The sequence below is a fragment of the Nicotiana tabacum genome, chromosome 1, assembly GCF_000715075.1.
Source record: "Nicotiana tabacum cultivar K326 chromosome 1, ASM71507v2, whole genome shotgun sequence".
Lineage (NCBI taxonomy): Eukaryota > Viridiplantae > Streptophyta > Magnoliopsida > Solanales > Solanaceae > Nicotiana > Nicotiana tabacum.
In genome coordinates, this window is record NC_134080.1 from 52,958,056 (window position 1) to 52,978,443 (window position 20,388).

The following is a 20,388-nucleotide window of genomic DNA, read 5'->3' on the forward strand; positions in this document are numbered from 1 at the left end:
GAAATATCGGAAATAAATAGAAGAAACTCACGATCCCATAATATCATATATAAGTGGACGGCGTGCCACACGATCCCATAATATCATATATAAGTGGACGGCGTGCCACACGATCCCATAATATCATATATAAGTGGACGGCGTGCCACACGATCCCATAATATCATATATAAGTGGACGGCGTGCCACACGATCCCATAATATCATATATAAGTGGACGGCGTGCCACACGATCCCATAATATCATATATAAGTGGACGGCGTGCCACACGATCCCATAATATCATATATAAGTGGACGGCGTGCCACACGATCCCATAATATCATATATAAGTGGACGGCGTGCCACACGATCCCATAATATCATATATAAGTGGACGGCATGCCACACGATCCCATAATATCATATATAAGTGGACGGCGTGCCACACGATCCCATAATATCATATATAAGTGGACGGCGTGCCACACGATCCCATAATATCATATATAAGTGGACGGCGTGCCACACGATCCCATAATATCATATATAAGTGGACGGCGTGCCACACGATCCCATAATATCATATATAAGTGGACGGCGTGCCACACGATCCCATAATATCATATATAAGTGGACGGCGTGCCACACGATCCCATAATATCATATATAAGTGGACGGCGTGCCACACGATCCCATAATATCATATATAAGTGGACGGCGTGCCACACGATCCCATAATATAGTTCATAATATCTGACTTCATATAGTAGACCCCTTCAGGGGAGAATAACAACTCAATACCTTTAACCCAACAAGGGTACAGCTAACAGCCCAAAATATCCCGACAAGGGAGAATATATATATCAGTCTACACATCCCGGCAAGGGAGTATTCACAACACATTCTCCTTTTAAATCATTCTTCCTCAACCGTTCACATTATATGAAACTTATCAAATAAACAAGGAGCTTGTGTCACATTATTCGAATTAAAAGCAATCAAGACTCACGGTCATGCTAGACTCTAGTGCATAGATAACCGTCACCATGCCTATACACCGTACTCCACATTAGCAAGTAGCAAATATCATCCTAATCCTATTCCCTCAAGCCAAAGTTAGAACAAACACTTACCTCGAATGCTCCAAACTCAACTCACGCTTCTAGTATAGCTTTACCTCTTGATTCCACCACCAATCCGCTCGAATCTAGTCATAAGTTACTTAATCACATTAATAATTACTAAATGAATCATCCCCAATGCATGAAAATAGATTTTTCAAGGTTTTTCCCAAAAAGGTCAAAAATACCCCCGGACCCACGTGGTCGAAACTCGAGGTTCGGACCAAAACCCGGTAACCCATTCCCCCATGAATCCCAATATATGATTTGTTTTTAAATCGGACACCAAATTCAGGTCCAACTTCTCAATTTGTAGAAAACCTAGGTTCTACCCAAAACACCCAATTTTCCCCATGAAAATCTTTGATTTGAAGTTGAAATTATGTTAAAAGATGTTAAGGAATAAAGAAATTAAGTTAGAAATCACTTACCAATCATTTTGGAGAAAAAAAGTTGTTTGGAAAATCGCCTCTTAGGTTTAGGGTATTTGAAAAGTGAAAAATGACTGAGATTTTCCGAACTTGTATACCTTTCAGAGGACCTGGCGCGGACCGTACAAAAATGTGTTGCGGCCGCGCCGAGTGGGAGAAAAGTGGGGCTTCTGTGAACCCTTCCAGCGTGGACCGCACTGTTTTGGTGCGCAGCCGCACTGGCTAACCTGAAACCCTAGCCCTCAGACTCAGCCACGCGGACCGCACAAAAATGCATCGCGGCCGCGCGGCTCCAGCGCGGACCGCGCGGAAATGACCGCGGCCGCGCTGGTGTCTGCAACACCTGAACCTGCATTTTCTTAAGTCCAAGACCTCCCGGGCCCCATTCAAAACTCACCCGAGCCCTCGGGGCTCCAAACCAAACATGCACACAACCTTAAAAACATCTTACAGACTTACTCGTGCGATCAAATCGCCAACATAACATCATATACACAGGATCAAGCCTCAAACACATGATTTTCTTTCTTCAACTTTCATAACTCAAACTCTCCATTTTTAGTCCGAAACACGTCATATGACGTTCGTTTTTAGCCAAACTTTATAGATAGTGCTTAACACATATTTAAGACTTGTACCGGGCGTCGGAACCAAAATACGAGCCCGATACCTAAATTTTCTAACTCCTTTTCATTTCAAATTTTCATATCAAATTTCAGAAAAACAATTTCTTTCAAAAATTCATTTCTCGGGCTTGGGACCTCAGAATTTGATTCCGGGCACACGCCCAAGTCCCATATTTTTCTACGAACCCTCCGGGACCGTCGAATCACAGGTCCGGGTCCGTTTACCCAAAATGTTGACCGAAGTCAACATTATGCATATTAATACCAAAATTCATCAAATGTTTCACATAATTCACATATTCTAACATAAAAAAATTTCGGCTACACGCCCGAACTGCGCACGCCAATCGAGGCAACTAAAAGCGAGGTTTTCAAGGCCTCGAAAGCGCGAAACAAGGAAGAACTACGGTGATGACCCTTCGGGTCGTCACATAGACATGCTTTTCTAAGCTAACAACAGGCTTTAAGTGCGGGTAATATAAACAGGAAAAGAAACATACTAGTAATTACTTAATGAAAATCGGATTTTCAACAATTAGCACAAGTACGCACTTATCACCTCACGTACAAGGCATTTCAATTAACAGTAATACCAAATCATAAGGGGAAGGTCTCCCACACAAGGTTAGGCAAGCCACTTACCTCGACTCATAATGTCCCAAATCTATTCAATTTAATTGTATAATGTAAATAACAGTTCAAGTAACTGATTCTACAATTAAATTCTAAGATAATACGCGAAATTAGATAAAATAATTTACATTTCCAGAATCCTCACACTCTCACGAGTTCAGTCATACCAAAAGTACCAAAATCGGACCTCAAATGGTCCCTCAAATCATTGCTCAAAGGTTTCTAATTAGTCAAGCCCTAACCCCCAAATTTACCACCAATTTTCCTTAAATTTTCATGTTTATAATGATAAAAATCACCTCAATAACGAGTTTAGGTTCCAAGAATCTTACCTCTTCGAAGTTCCCTTGAATTCCTTCTCAAAACCTCTCCAAAAGGTCACTTCCCGGATGAAAATGGTGAAAGAATAACTCAAATTCGTGAAGGCAACTGTTTATATGTTCTTCCCTGCAATCCCACATCTGCGGTCCACCCATCACATCTATGATAGTGCTTCTGCGGTTGGGGAACCGCTTCTGTGGTTCTCACTTAAAGTTTCATCTCCGCACCTCGGACCCATATGTCGCATCTGCAGTCCCGCAAGTGCGGTAATCTAATCGTTTTGCGGTCCCTGCTCAAATTCCTCTTAGCCACTTCTATGGCTCAACTCCTCATCTATGGTAGTCGCATCTGCGGCCTACCAACCGCATATGAGGTTATGACAGCAGGCCAAAAACTTCAGCTGCAATTTCCAACTTTCCAACTTATCGTTAACCACCCGAAATCATCCCGAAGCCCCCGGGACCTCAACCAAAAGCACAAACAACTCCAATACCGCTGTCCAAACTTATACCAATCGTTAAAACACCTAAAACAACATCGAAACGACAAATTAACCACAAATTCAAGCCTAGGAACTCCAAGACTCTAAAAATACTCTTTTAATAAAAAAGTCTATCAAACCTCGTCTGAATGACCTGAAATTTTGCACACACAACACATTAAACACTACGGGGCTACTCCAACTTCCGGAATTCCACTCTGACCCTCGGATCAACATCTCACTATCGAACAGGAAACTTCAAAATTCAACCTTTCGGCATTTCAAGCCTAAATTAGCTACGGACCTCCAAAACACATTCTGAAAATGCCCCTAAGCCCGAAGTCACCCAACGAAGCTAAAAGAACCATCGGATTTCCATTCTGAGCCTGTCTTCACACTATTCTGACAACGGTAAAACTTCCAACACTTAAGCTCTCAATTAGGGACTAAGTATCCCAACACTCCCCTAAACTCAAAATCGAACATACCGGCAAATCAAAATAACAAAAATAAACACGGGGAAAGCAGTTAATAGGGGGATCGGGGTGTTAATTCTTAAGACGACCGGCCGGGTCGTCACATCGTCCTACACTTAAACATTCGTTCGTTCTCGAACAAGCATAGAGACATACCTGAAGTAGTGAAAAGATGAGGGTAATGGTTGCGCATATCCTGCTCGGTCACCCAGGTCAACTCCTCGACCATCTGACCCTGCCACTAAACCTTTACTGATGCAATGTTCTTTGACCTCAACTTTCTAACCTGCCTATCCAATATTACCACTGGCTCCTCAACATAGGATAGATCCTTATCCAACTGGACTGAACTAAAATCCAACACGTGCGACGGATCACCGTGATACCTCCGGAGTATCGAAACATGAAATACCGGATGAAATCCTACCAAGCTGGAAGGTAAGGCAAGCACATAAGCAACCTTCCCAACACGCCTCAATATCTCAAAAGGGCCAATAAACCTCAGACTCAACTTCCCTTTTTTCCCAAATCTCATAACGCCCTTTATAGGCAAAACCCGAAGCAAAACCCGCTCTCCAACCATATAGGAAACATCTCGAACCTTCCGGTCCGCATAACTCTTCTGCCTAGACTGGGCTTTACGGAGTCTATCCTGAATCACCTTAACCTTCTCCAAAGCATCCTGAACAAAGTCTGTGCCCAACAATCTAGCCTCACCAGGCTCAAACCAACCCACCAGGGATCTACACCATCTCCTATATAAAGCCTCATACAGTGCCATTTGAATGCTGGACTGATAGCTACTGTTGTAAGCAAACTCTGCCAATGGCAAGAACTGATCCCAAGACCCTCCAAACTCAATCACACATGCACGGAGAATATCCTCAAGAATCTGAATAGTGTGCTCGGACTGTCCATCCGTCTGAGGGTGAAATGTTGTGCTCAACTCCACCTGAGTACCCAACTCATGCTGAATGGCTCTCCAGAATCGTGATGTGAACTGAGTACCTCTATCTGAAATGATGGAAATTGGAATACCATGGAGACGAAAAATCTCCCGAATATAGATCTCCGCCAACCGCTCCAAAGAATAAGTAGTACACACAGGGATGAAGTGAGCGGACTTGGTTAGCCAATCCACAATCACCCAAATAACATTGAACTTCCTCAAAGTCCGTGGGAGCCCAACTACAAAGTCCATGGTGATCCGCTCCCACTTCCACTCTGGAATATCTATTTGCTGAAGCAACCCACCCAGTCTCTAGTGCTTATATTGCACCTGCTGATAGTTGAGGCACCGAGCTACAAATCCAACTATATCTTTCTTCATCCGCCTCCACCAGTAGTGCTGCCTCAAATCCTGATACATCTTCACGACACTCGGATGAATGGAATACCGCGAGCTATAGGCCTCCTCCGGAATCAACTCCCAAAGCCCATCAACATTGGGTACACAAATTCGACCCTGCATCCTCAATACCCCATCATCACCAATAGTCACATCTCTGGCATCACCATGTTGAACCTTGTCCTTGAGGACAAGCAAATGAGGGTCATCATACCGATGCTCCCTAATACGATCAAATAAGGATGACCGAGAAAACATGCAAGTTAGAACCCGATTAGGCTCCGGAAGATCCAATCTCACAAACTGGCTGGCTAGGGCCTGAACATCCATCGCCATAGGTCTCTTCGATGCTGGTAAATAAGCCAAACTCCCCAAACTCTTTGCCCGGCGACTCAAGACATCGGTCACCACATTGATCTTGCCCGGGTGATACAAAATGGTAATATCATAATCCTTCAGTAACTATAACCATCTCATCTGGCGCAAATTTAGATTCTTTTGCTTGAACATGTGCTGCAAGCTCCGATGGTCAGTATAAATCTCACAGGGAATCCCGTATAAATAATGGCGCCAGTTTTTCAGGGCGTGAACAATGGCAGCTAACTCAATATCATGGAAAAGGTAATTCTTCTCTTGTATATTCAACTGTCTAGACACGTAGGCAATCACCCTACCATCCTGCATCAAGATCGCTCCGAGGCCAATCCTCGAGGAATCACAATAGACCATATAAGACCCCGAATCTGTAGATAGTATCAAAATTAGGGTTGTAGTCAAATCTGTCTTGAGCTTCTAAAAGCTCGCCTCACACTCTTCCATCCACTGGAATGGAGCACCCTTCTGGGTCAACTTGGTCATAGGGGCTGCAATCTATGAAAACCCCTCTACAAAAAAATGGTAGTAACCTGCAAAGCCAAGAAAAGTGCGGATCTCTATAGCTGAGGATGGTTTGGGCCAACTCTACATGGCCTCTATTTTCTTTTGGATCCACCTGAATACCCTTACTCGATACCACGTGGCCTAGAAATTCCACGGAGTCCAACCAAAACTCACATTTTGAGAACATAGCATATAACTTGTTCTCTCTCAAAGTCTGAAGCACAGTCCTCAGGTGTTGCTCATGATCTTCTCGACTCCGGGAATACACCAAAATATCATCAATAAAAACAATGACGAATGAGTCAAGATACAGTCGGAACACACTATATATCAAATACATAAAGTTTGTTGGGGCATTGGTCAGTCCAAATGACATAACGAGGAACTCGTAATGACCATACCATGTCCTAAAAGCAGTCTTCGGTATATCTGGCTCCCGAACCTTCAACTGATGGTAACCTGAGCGCATGTAAATCTTAGAATAGAAAACACCCGTGCGCCCTGAAGTTGCTCAAATAGATCATCAAAACCTGGCAAAGGATAAATGTTCTTCACTGTGACCGTGTTCAATTGGTGATAATCAATACACATACGCATAGATTCATCCTTTTTCTTCACAAAGAAGACAGGAGCACCCCAAGGTGACATACTGGGCTGAATAAAACCATTATCAAGCAATTTCTATAACTGATCCTTCAACTCCTTCAACTCAGGAGGAGCCATACAGTATGGATGAATAGAAATGAGCTGAGTGCCAGACAATAGATCAATGACAAAATAAATATCTCTATCAGGCAGCATGCCCGAAAGATCAGCTGGAGACACATCAGGAAAATCCCGTACTACTAGGACTGAATAAATTGAAGGGGTATCAACACTGACATCTCTCACATAAGCTAAATACGCATCACACCCCTTCTCAACCATACACTGAGCTTAAGAAAAGAAATAACACTACTAGGAGTATGATCTAAAGTACCCCTTCACTCAATATGCGGTACACCTGGCACAGCCAGCGTCACTATTTTGGCGTGACAATCAAGAATAGAATAATGGGGTGAAACCAGTCCATGCCGAAGATAATCTAAAAATCTACTATGTTGAGCAACAATAAATCGGTTCTAGTCTCAAAACCACTAAGAGAAACCAAACACGACCGATAAATGTGGTCCACAACAAGTGAATCTCCCCTAGGAGTAGAAACATAAACAGGGGAACTCAAAGAATCTCGAGGTACAGCATAATGCGGAGCAAAATAAGAAGACACATAAAAGTAAGTGGAGCCTGGATCAAATAGAAACGATGCACCTCTGTGACAAACCAGTATAATACCTATGATTATAGAATCGGAGGCAACAACCTTGGTACGGGCAGGAAGGGCATAGTATCTGGGATGACCTCCCCCTCTAGAGCGACCTCTACCTCCCCAACCTCCACCTCTAGCTGGCTGAGCAGGTGGGGTAGCAACTAGAGCTGTAATCCTAGCATGAGAACTTTGCAGGGCGTGCTGTGGCTGAGAAGTCTATGGAGATGCACCCTCAAAAGTCTGGGTCAATCCCTCACTATATGGCGTATGTCACCACACTCAAAACAAGCTTCGGGAGAATTTGGCGGTTGTGACATGCTCGGGCTAGGCTTGTTGGACTGACCTCTGAAAGCACCCCGTGCAGGAGACACACTAGATACCGGAGGTGAATAATAAGGCTCATGAGGTCTAGGAGGAGCTGGAATACCACTGGCTGTTGGAAGAGCTGGATGAATAGGGCGACTTATATAACCCCTACCATGACGACCTGCTGCTGGGGCATGGGAACCAGAGAAATGGCCCGACTCTTGAGACCTCTTGGCCTCCCTCTCCTCTCTCTCCCTAGAATGCATACCCTCAATCCTCCTAGTAATGCTCACCACCTGCTAATAAGAAATGTCCATCTCCAACTAACTAGCCATGCTAGACCTGATGCTGGGAATAAGCCCCTCAATAAACTAGTGAACCCTCTCACGAACAATAGAAACCAAGGCTGGGGCATGTCTAGCCAATCTATGTAACAGACAACATACTCTAAGACAGTCATAGCACCCTGGCACAAGTGCTCAAACTCAGAACGCCATGCGTCCCTAAAGCTCTGAGGAACATACTCTCTTAGGAACAGATCTAAAAACTTAGTACATGACAGTGAAGCAGCCTCATCGGGACTGTCTAACTCATAGGTGCTCCACCACTCATAGGCGGCTCCTAGAAGCTAGAAAAAAGTGAAGGAAACCCCGCTCGATCCTGATATACCCATGGTACGGATATTGTCGTAGCACTCATCTAGAAATCTCAGAGCATCATCCGATGGTAGACCATTGAAAACAGGAGGCTTGTACTTCTTGAACCTCTCAAGCCTCAACTGCTCATCCTCGGAAGTCGCTGCTCTGTCCTAGGGATGATCTCGGACTGCAGGTTGTATAGGAATAATCTCAGGGACCTGCTCAACATACACTCGCTTCTCAAGAGTGCGGGTGGCGGGAATTTGTGCTCCTCCCCCAGCCTCAGACGTAGCTGCAGCAAGGGGAAGCAACCCTGCCTGAGCCAAAATGGTGTACTTGCTCATGAACTGTGCTAGAGTCTCCTGAAGTGTTGGAGTAGTAGTAGCAGTAGGCGTATCAAGTTCCTGGGCTCCGGCTGGATCTGCTAGTGGTACCTCAGTGGTAGCTTGCGCATGTGCTCTGACTGCACCACGTGCGCGTCCTCGGCCTCTACCCCGGCTCCGTCATCTGACGGCTGCAGTAGGGGGTGGGGTTGCTTGATCATCTCGGGTAGCGTGTGTCCTCACCATCTATTAGAGAATAGAAGATAGAAGTTTAGAATTGTGACATTAAATCTCGCACAACAAGGAAATCAAATGAAGTGGAAATTTTCCTAACGGTTACATAGCCTCTCGTAGATAAGTACAGACATCTCCATACCGATCAGCGAAACTCTAATAAACCAGCTTGTGATTCATGACTCCTATGAACCTAAAGCTCTTATACTAACTTGTCACGACTCCGGTTCGCCCTCCGTGAACAATAGTGATGGAACCTAGTCTTTACGACTATATAAGTGTAAAATACGGAAGATAAACCAAATTAGCGGAAGAAAACAATTTAAAACAGGAATAAAGTAATAAAACATCATTTAAAAGTGTCGCTCGACATTCACAATATTAACTCTTAAACACTAATACATTTTCCCCAAAACCCGAAAACCCATGAATCACAACATATGAATATAACAAAAATGCTCTAACTATGGAATGTCTACATCAACAGAAGAAAATAGAAGGGCTATCACTAAAAAATAGAATGAAAAGGGACTCCTTGGTCCGCGGACGCGACAGATATACCTCAAAGTCTCTGGAGTTGTCGCCTCACCTCAAGGGTGATTGGATTGAGTTAAAGTACTTGGATCTGCACATGAAAAGCTTGCGAAGAAAGGGCATGAGTACACCACAGCGGTACTCAGTAAGTGCCAAGCCTTACCTTGGTCTGGTAGTGACGAGGAAGGTCAGGTCCCTATTGAGATTAAATAAAATATAAAGTTCGACAGTGTAGAACAGAACGGTATAAATAAGTACAGCTGTAAAAGTAACACAAGATATAAAGGGCAACAACAGTTATTACCGAGGCAAGGTAAACACAAAAAGAAATACGGCTCGCCACCAAAATAACAATCGGGGATCTAACAGAATATCGTTCTGTAGTCCCAAATATACATATCCAATGGATCTCCCAGGATCCCGTCCCGTAGTCCAACTCATACTGCGTGAGGATCTACCGGAATCCCATTCCATAGTCCCAAATGTAAATACTAGTACTGGGGGAATCTATCGGGTGCAGTCTCGTAGTTCCATATAACTGTGCATGGGGATCTATCGGAATCCCACATCCGTAGTCCCAAATAAACAGACAAGGGGGAGCTACCAGAATCCCACATCCGTAGTGCCAAATGTAATTACATAGTAGCATTAGGAAAATATTTAGAAAATGTCAATTTCATATTAAGGCAAACAAGTAATCCTAGCCTAGCATGCTGCATAGAATTCAGGTAAGCAGTTGAGCAAATAAGGCAATTAAAACACTTAGACATGCTTTCCTAAGCTAATAACAGGCTTTAAGTGCAGGTAATATAAACAGGAAAAGAAACATACTAGTAATTACTTAATGAAAATCGGATTTTCAACAATTAGCACAAGTACGCACTCGTTAACTCACATACAAGGCATTTCAATTAGCAGTAATACCAAATCCTAATGGGAAGGTCCCCACACAAGGTTAGGCAAACCACTTACCTCGAACCAGCTCAAGTAACTGATTCTATAATTAAATTCTAAGCTAATACACGAAATTAGGTAAAATGACCAAAATGCCCCTCGGGCCCACGTCTCGGAATCAGGTAAAATTTAAATTTTAGAATCCTCACACTCTCACGAGTTCAGTCATACCAAAAATAAAAATATCGGACCTCAAATCATCGCTCAAAGGTCTCTAATTAGTCAAGCCCTAACCCCCAATTTTACCACTGATTTTCCTTAAATTTTCATGTTTAAAATGATAAAAATCACCTCAATAACGAGTTTAGGTTCCAAGAATCTTACCTCCTCGAAGTTCCCTTGAATTCCCTCTCAAAACCTCCCCAAAAGCTCACTTCCCAGATGAAAATAGTGAAAGAATAACTTAAATTCGTGAAGGCAACTATTTATATGTTCTGCCCAGCAATCCCACATCTGCGATCCACCCATCGCATCTGCGATACCACTTTTGCGGTTGGGGAACCGCTTTTGCGGTTCTCACTTAAAGTTCCATCTCTGCACTTGCGACCCAGATGTCGTATGTGCGGTAATTCTATCGCTTCTGCGGTCCCTGCTCAAATTCCACTTAGCCGCTTCTGCGGCTCAACTCTGCATCTGCGGTAGTCGTATATGCGGCCTACCAACCGCAGATGTGGTTATGACAACATCCCAAAGACTTAAGCTGCAATTTTCAACTTTCCAACTTCCCGTTAACCACCCGAAATCATCCTGAGGCCCCCAGGACCTCAACTAAAAGCACAAACAAGTCCAATACCCCTGTCCAAACTTATACCAATCCTCAAAACACCTAAAACAACATTGAAATGACAAATCAACCATTAATTCAAGCCTAAGAACTCTAAAACTCTAAAAATATGCTTTCGATCAAAAGGTCTATCAAACCTCGTTCGAATGACTTGAAATTTTGCACACACGTCACATTCAGCACTACGGAGCTACTCCAACTTCCAGAATTCCATTCCGACCCTTAGACAAAAATCTCACTATCGATCCAGAAACTTCATAATTCGACCTTTCGGCATTTCAAGCCTAAAAGCTACGGACCACCAAAACACAATCCAAGCACGCCCCAAAGCCCGAATTCACCCAGTGGAGCTAAAGGAACCATCAAATTTCCATTCCGAGTCCGTCTTTACACTGTTCCGACTATGGTCAAATTTTCAATACTTAAGCTCTCATTTAGGGACTAAGTATCCCAAAACTCTCTGAAACTCAAAACAGAACTTCCCGGCAAATAAAAATAGCAGAAATAAACACGAGCAAAGCAGTTAATAGGGGGATCGGGGCATTAATTCATAAGACGACCGGCTAGGTCGTCACACTTAGCCTCATGCAAGATTTGAGACATGGCTTAGTCTCATGCAAAGAGAAGGCAATGCTTAGACTTATGCAAATATGGAGGTAAGGCTTAGCCTCATGCAAGATTTGAGACATGGCTTAGTCACATGGAAAAAGAAGGCAATGCTTAGCCTTATGCAAATATATAGGCAAGGGTTAGCCTCATGCAAGATTTGAGACAGGGCTTAGTCTCATGCATAGAGAAGACAATGCTTAGCCTTATGCAAATGTCGAGGCAGGGCATAGTCTCATGCAAGATTTGATGGGCTTAGTCTCATGCAAGAGAGGGCAATGCTTAGCCTTATGCAAGATTTGAGACAGGGCTTAGTCTCATTCAAAGAGAAGGAAAGGCTTAGCCTTACGCAAATATGGAGGCATGAGTTAGCCTCATGCAAGATTTAAGACACAGCTTAGTCTCATGAAAAGTGAAGCCAATGCCTAGCCTTATGCAAATAGGGTTGCAAGCTTAGCCTCATGCAAGATTTGAGACAGGGCATAGTCTCATGCAAAGAGAAGGCAATGTTTAGCCTTATGCAAATATGGAGGTAGGTCTTAACCTCATGCAAGATTTGATACAGGGCTTAGTCTCATGCAAAGAGAAGGTGATGCTTAGCCTTATGCAAATATGGAGGCAGGGCTTAGCCTCATGCAAGATTTGAGATAGGGCTTAGTCTCATGCAAAGAGAAGGTGATGCTTAGTCTTATGCAAATATGGATGCAGGGCTTAGACTCATGCGAGAGGAGGCAAAGCTTAGCCTTATGCAATAGACAAATAGCAAATAGGAGCAGAATATTTCTTAGATGGAGATATATTTGCACTTGGCGGACCGATTGTTATGAAGTTAGTGATTTTGATGTGTGTATATTTGTGAATACTCCTGTTATGTTCATTGTGCCTGCATTCAAAGAAAAATTGTGAGTTTTGAGGGAAAGGTTGGTTCATGCCTTTGTTTGCTTGCTTTTCTTTGCTTTGCTCTGGAGGCCCTATTCAAGTTACCCTAGGTAACACCTGGCTGTCACAGAAATAAACTTTTCGAATATGTGCATTTATTGATAGAATCATTTTATGAAACATAATGGTATATAATATCACGTAAATTAGGTGAACTAATAACTGTAACACTTTTAGAGACATTGTGGCTTCCTTGCATTAGAATTTTAAGGGTTCTCGTCAAAATTCTACCCCAGTTTGGTGAATGATCCTTCGGACGTTCTACTTGTAATGAAGTTTGTTGGATCTGTTCTGGAATTTTTGGAATCCTTCTCAAAATTTTAATGTGTGGCATAGGACCTGATGAGTACAACAGAGTATCAACTTGTGATACTACCAAAGAAATATGGGAAGCCTTACAAATTGCACACGAAGGAACCACTCAGGTCAAACAATCCAAGATAGACATACTCACTACTGAATATGAGCACTTCAGGATGAAGGATGATGAGTCCATACAAGATATGCACACCAGATTAACCTCTATCATAAATGAGCTTCACTCACTTGGAGATGTCATTCCCATAAACAAGCTTGTAAGGAAAATTCTTAGTGTTCTACCTGGGTCATGGGAAAGTAAGGTAAATGTCATCACTGAAGCTAAAGATCTAAAAACTCTGCCCAAGGATGAGTTGATTGGTAATCTGAAAACATACTAAGATGAAAAGAAAGAAAGACAGTGAAAGAAGATAGCATAAGAAGGAAAAGAACCTGGTGCTTAAGGCTGAAAGGAGTGATTCAAGTGATGAAGATAGTGACATGGCCTATCTTACTAAGAGATTTCAAAAAATGGTTCGAAGAAATGGTGGCATACCAAAGTGGGGCAGTTCAAGTAAAACAAGGAACAACAATCTCTGTCACGGATGTGGAAAGTTAGGGATTTCATCAAAGACTTCCCACTCACGAAACAGGAGCAGTACAAGCAAAATCCTGACAAAAGCAGGAAAAAGGATCCTGGTTCCAAAGAAAAGATTCAATCGAAAAAGTGCTACAGACAATATCGTTAAGCAGGATCTTGCTGCTTGGGGAGACTCCTCAAGTGAATCCGAAAGGGAATCAGATGGAGAAAATAGTTCCATGATGGCAGTGGAAACTGAAGCAGCAAAGTATGATTCACTGTTCGCGCTGATGGCTCAGTTAGATGATGATGAAGAAGAAGATGAAGACGATGAGGTAAACTTCAGGGATGTTCAGATATATCTGAAATCCTATTCTTCTAAGAAGCTAAGATCTTTATCAAATGTCCTAATTGATGCTTATTATAGTCTCGCAAATGATAAGGAGATCCTGACCATAGAACTAGGAGAGGCCGAATAATTTAGAGATGATCTAGTGATCTGTGTAGTGCACTTAAATGAGATCATAGCTAATCTTGAACAAGAGAAGGAGTCCCTGAATGAAAAAATAAGTAGTGTGGAAAATGAGAGAGACGATCTGATGTTAGTAGTTGTTGATCTAAAAGAAACAATACAAGGTCTTAGCAATTAGAAACACACTTTAGAAGAAAAAGATGCATCTACTGAAGAGGAAAGGGATGACCTACTAGTGATATGCACTGATCTAGAGGAAACCATTTAGGGACTCAATAGAGAACATAGGAATGTAAGTCTTGGGAAAGGGAAAGAATTAGCCAGTGAGTCGCACATCTTTCTCAAAAAGGAGTTAACTATTGTAAAGACCAGTCTCTGCAGTGAACTCGAGAGGAATCAGTGACTCCAAAATAAGTTGGAGAAAGTAAGAAATAATCTTAAGAAATCCTTGAAGTGGACCTGGTCCCTAGATGCTGTCATTGCCATGTATCTCAACAATAGTGGGAACAAGCAGGGCATCGGGTTCCAAAGGGAGAAAACTCCCTACAACCCACATAGCAAGTATGCCACTGTACCTGATAACTGGCTATGTACCCACTATGGAAACAACGGGCATTTTAAAGAAAATTTCCAGGGCAGGGTTTAGTCTACTCAAAAGAACAAAACGTTTACAGATAGAGTGATTACTAGCAAAGGATAAGGTACCACTCGCAAAAGGTAGATGTTGCCTGCATGGAATAGGAAATCCCTCATTCATCCTTTTTATAGTAACAAGGGACCCAAACTAGTTTGGGTTCCTAATTCTAACCCTTGATGTGCATGTGCATGGAGCAGTGGAAGGAAGCAGGCTGCAATGGACTATGGACAGTGGATGCCTAAAGCATGCAGCTGAAAATATCATGCATTTCTTCTAACTGAAAGCCCTTTAGGAGGGAAATGTATCCTTGAGAAGAAAGTAAAGGGTACATTCTCAGTAAATGAAAAGGCAGAAAGGTTCCTTTGGCACTCGAGTGGGAACGAGCGCTATGTGAATGGCCTAAAAAGGGTGCAGTCACCAATCTGATAACTCTCCAAGTAGTTTGAGTGAACGATGGTAACAAGAACAATCACTCTTGCTATTCATTAATCTCCACAAGCTGGCGATATGAGATGAATGAAGTTGCAACCATGTCATGAAGGACTGGTATATGCAAACTTCTCACCTCCAAGACCTGGTCAGCAGTCTGCCAAACTCAAGCATCACCTGGACATGAGTTCACAAAAATGATGAAGGAGGGAGAGAAGTGATCACACACAATTACACCAAGGACTCCACAGCGTAGCTGAATGAAAGAACAGAATTGGAAAATGCTGCATGGATTGTGCTCATCGCCTATGGAATCACCAAGAAATTCTGGGCAAAAGGAATGAATACTGCTCTCTACTTTTGAGAACAGGTCTCGAACCAGGTCCCTCCCAAAAAAACTCAACAGGAACTGCCAATTGGAAGAAAATGCCTTGTTCCTGACATCAGGAAGGATCAGCTTGGGAAGCGCAATGCAAAAAGGCGAGTGAAGGAATCCTTCTGGGGAACAACCCACAAAACAAGGCCATAAGATCTCCTACAAAGGAAGCACTAAATGGAAGGAGATGCTCATGGGGTATTTAACAAGACACTCTCCCTTGCCAAGAAAGAAACTGTGAATACTAATATGATGAACCAATCCTGTCTCTGGGAAATATCTAAGGCTTCAAATCAGGAAGATGATAAAGTAAGCAAGATGAAGGAAACTAGCAAAAGATAACACAACATCATCCTCCATATCTCACAAAGAATCGGGTACGTCACTTGCTACCACTGAAGCTGAAAGAAGAAGTAAAGATACAGCTCATGGCATTACACAAGCAGCAGAACACAAAGTGTGGGGAAATCAAATTAACCTCCATATTTCTCTCTTCAACCAACTTCTGTATCAAATTGGAAAACCAAAGTGAACCTGTCATGATGCTTACCTCATATTTCGGGAGACAATGAAGCAAAATGAAATGACCTCATCAACACCTGGAGAGAAATTGCAAATACATTGAAGGGTGAGATCTTCTTCTGAGGGCCAATATGAAGAAGGGATTGATTGGTGGAAAGGATTGTAGAACAGAAGACCAAACTCTAGATATCTGCATCAAAACCTCAAGTAGAGAATATTTCGGATAAATCAAGGTGAAGAAGGGGACATAAGAAACTAATGAAGAAACTGGTCCTCCATCTGTTGACTTTGTAAGACACCGTCAGGTAAGGGTAGCTAAAGTGTTTTCTGACCAATCCTAACTCACATCAATACCGTTGTAGGTAAACACACATGATGATCATAGAAGGTAAAGATACAGTAATGAACTGTAAGAGGGGAGCTGCTAAAACTTTGTTCAAAAGACTGCTCTAGCATCAGGTTCCTGCATCTCAGGTTAGTAGTAATGTGCTTAATTTTGCATGCCATTTCTAAACAAAAAAATATATAAATATTATGTAATTCAACTGCCACTTCATCCTACTTTTCAACGTCTGTGTGTCGTGTCTTGTCCGTTAAATGCTTTCATCCCCTCTACACGGTAAAACTTTCCCACAAACCTACTGCCATATTTTGAACTATTCAGAACCTGTTTCGCTCTCCACTCATCATTAGTTCTTCTTCCAATAAAACTTTCTTTCTCTCTCACGGCAAGTCATGAACCTTCATCTCCCGTGTATAGCTAGGATCCTCCTTCCATCTATTTCTTTCTCTCTCTACTTGTCTACTAAGTACTTATATAATGGCGATCGAACAATCTTCTCATTCCCTCGCCATTAACACTATTCCCACTTCTTCAATATCCTTCAAAATCATTCCCTAAGCATCATTATTTCACACCTTTTACCACCTTATACACTTCCGGTTCCTCCTCCACCCTTACAGTTTTTCCATTTCTGATAAACCCTATTTACCAGTATTTTGAGAATCCTATGTCTAGTCAATCCTACGATCTCATCAAAGACCACACAGAAGGTCTTACTCCTCAAGTATCAGAAGCCCCTGAGGATGATCCTGACCAGTACCTGAACACCTCCATGTTGGAAACAATGACTCTAAAGGAGTCACTGGAAAAGGAAGCCGCTCATAACATTATGGCTACATCTGCTAAGATTCTGATGAATGAAGGAGCATATCTCTATTTTGAGTATCGCGAGGAAGACATGCCATTCCTAGGAGATGTAAGAACAATAGCACCCCTCGAGTCCTTGGCTCATGAGATATTCTTTGAAAAACCTTCTGATGAACTTGATTCACTTCCATGCAAACTCACTCCTGCACCTCCTGTTCATTCCAAGCTCTTGGAGTCTTCTTCCAAATCACCCATCACCAGGTCCCTACATCAAGAGAATTTTGAATCCTCATTGCAGAAAAGTAAGAGGAGTTTCAAGACAAGGAGAAAGAGGAAAATGAATCCAAAGGATTTCATCAAGAGTGTGTCAGTAAACCAGATAGACAAAGATGCTTCTAGGGAACCTGGTTCCTTAGTGCAACAGTCTATGACGATTAAGAAAACTGTTGAGGAACAGAAAGGGTCATCCGTGAAGTACAACAAAAAGCTTAAACGGAGTAAATCAGAGCTAGCCATGTCTGAGGAAAATAATGTGGAGGCAGCAAGCTGGAAAGGAAAGTCTGTCGAAGGGACTAGAAAACAAAAAGGGGAAACTGTTAAGGAACCTGGTTTAACAAGTTCCTTCACCTGTGATTGTGTTCTATGCCAGCAGAGATTAAGAATTCAAAAGGTGTTGTGGGGACGAACATTTGATCCAGCAATTTCGGAGATGGCAGGTATGAGACAAATTCTGGAGATTGTGGAATTTCAACAATGGGAACACCTATTTTAAGGGAGAATGCCTCAGGTGTACGAAGATACAGTGCAAACCTTCTACGCATCTCTCTTCACTGTTGAGGGGGATCACATCTATGCACTTGTAAAATTCTCAGAATTTTGTGTGTAGGTGTGTCCTTAGTTAAAGACATCTATGGAATAAACTTTCGGAGAGACATCATGAAAGAGAAAACTATTCAATAGGGGGAACAGGTCCATAAGAAGGTATTGCTTCCTAAGTACCAGCTTCTCTTTGAACTGGTTAATAAAGTACTCTTACCCCGCTTTGAGAGACGTTCCATTGCTACAAAATCAGATTTGGTCTTGATGGAAGCGCTTGATGAGTTTGTACCAATCAATTTGCCAGCAATCATGATAGATCATATGCAAAAGGTGGCAAATTTTGAGGGTGGCAATCATGGGTAACCTTATGGCTTTCTCCTCACTCAAGTGTTCAGATTCTATAAGGTTCCCTTCGGAAATCCTAGAGTGGGAACACGCAAGCAGACATTCTCTAAGACCACTCTAGAAGAATGTGAATGTATAGAATAAGTTGGTTGAAGCATCTCGACCATTTCTCAACTGATAAACACTCAAAATACAACCTCTAAGGAAATAAGAAGGCTGAGGGCTCAAAATGCCATACTGGAAACTCAGCTTAGCCAAGCAGCTAAGGGACCTAATTCTATACATGAGGAGGTAGCCCGACTGAGAAAGGAAAACGAGAGACTTGGGGCTCAACTACTTGAAGAACAACTGGCTGCAAATGCTAGACTGGACCTGGTTCTCAAAACCATTATTGTCTCTTCATCCAAGCCTCCTTCATTTAGTGCTCCCTAGGATCCTCTCCAGTGTCAAGCTATTTTTGCTCCAACTTCCTGTGGCTACTGTTTTACTTGTGTTTACTTATTTTTGTGATGTTATGTTGAACTTAACCATTACTACTCCTGTATTGCTCAGTCCAATGTAAACATTAATAAAATAGTTCCCCTTTCTTTGTGTGTACAATATTGTGCTCCTCCAGCTTCTCTGTTCTGTCATGTTGTGTACACATATGTGGCATGAGCTAGCTATGTTAGACTTCTTTATGCTTATTATCTTCTTGTGCTCTTCGACAAACTTGTTCTTTTTAATGATGCCAAAAGGGGGAAAAAGAAGCGAACACTGTTGTTTGGGGGTAATATTATGCATGTAAGTGAATGCTGTTGTTGGGGGTAATATTATGCCTGTGATAAAAAAGGGGGTCTGAGATTGAGGGGGAACTAATAATGACAAGGAGGGAGATCTAAGATTAAGGGGGAACTGGTATCCCAGAAGTGGTTGTGCATACAGTGCAGCAGTCGCTTCTCACTGGGAAGAAGTACACCAGGAGTTGACATCACTATCTATTATGATATCTTTTGTGATAAAACAACCTGGTGCAAGACACACCATCACTTGTGCATTCAGTAATATTCTCTCAAGAAGAAAAAGCATTCATCCGGTATTGAAGTCACTGGTGTGTCAAGAACAAGAAGATAACTCCACTAAGGATCAGTTTCTAAACAAGTCTTATGTATATCCATAGTTGAGTTGTAATCTTGTTAATTGTTCTACATTGTAATTCCTAGTTTGATTTCTCCGAAGCACTGTCTTAGGAACAAACCAATTTTGTAAACTTTAGAGTTTATGTTATGACTAGGAATAGTCATAAGTTAAATCCTCTGTAACTAGGAGAGTTAGAGAGTGGCTTGTGGTGGTTGCATAATAAGTTAGTTTGAAGTCTTTGCAATAGGGTGTTTGCAAAGTAGCTTGTAATATGTAGATTACAAGTTAGTTCAGTTAAAAGCCTACAAGAGCAGGTCATGGTTTTTTGATCCCCTTGTGTGGGATTTTTCCATGTAGAAAATCTCTTGCCTTCTTTACATTCTATCTACTACATTCTACGTATCAGTCTCATAGAGGACTAGGTACTCTACAATTTGGTGGACTCATATAAGCTATCACGCTCCCTGATACGATAAAATAAGGAAGACAAAGAAACCACACAAGCTAGAACCCGACTGGGCTCTGAAAGATTCAATCTCACAAACTGGCTGGCTAAGGCCTGAACATCTATCGCCATAGGTCTCTCTAATGCTGGTAAATAAGCCAAACTCCCCAAACTCTCTGCCCGGTGACTCAAAGTATCGACCACCATATTGGCCTTGCCCGAGTGATACAAAATATTGATATCATAGTCCTTCAGCAACTTTAACCACCTCCCC

At 42.3% G+C, this 20,388-nt stretch overlaps 1 pseudogene; it reads left to right on the plus strand.

The window, feature by feature from the left end:
• Positions 1–15,891: 15,891 nt before the first annotated feature.
• Positions 15,892–20,388, plus strand: part of LOC107830670 (uncharacterized) — a 38,153-nt pseudogene continuing 33,656 nt past the window's right edge.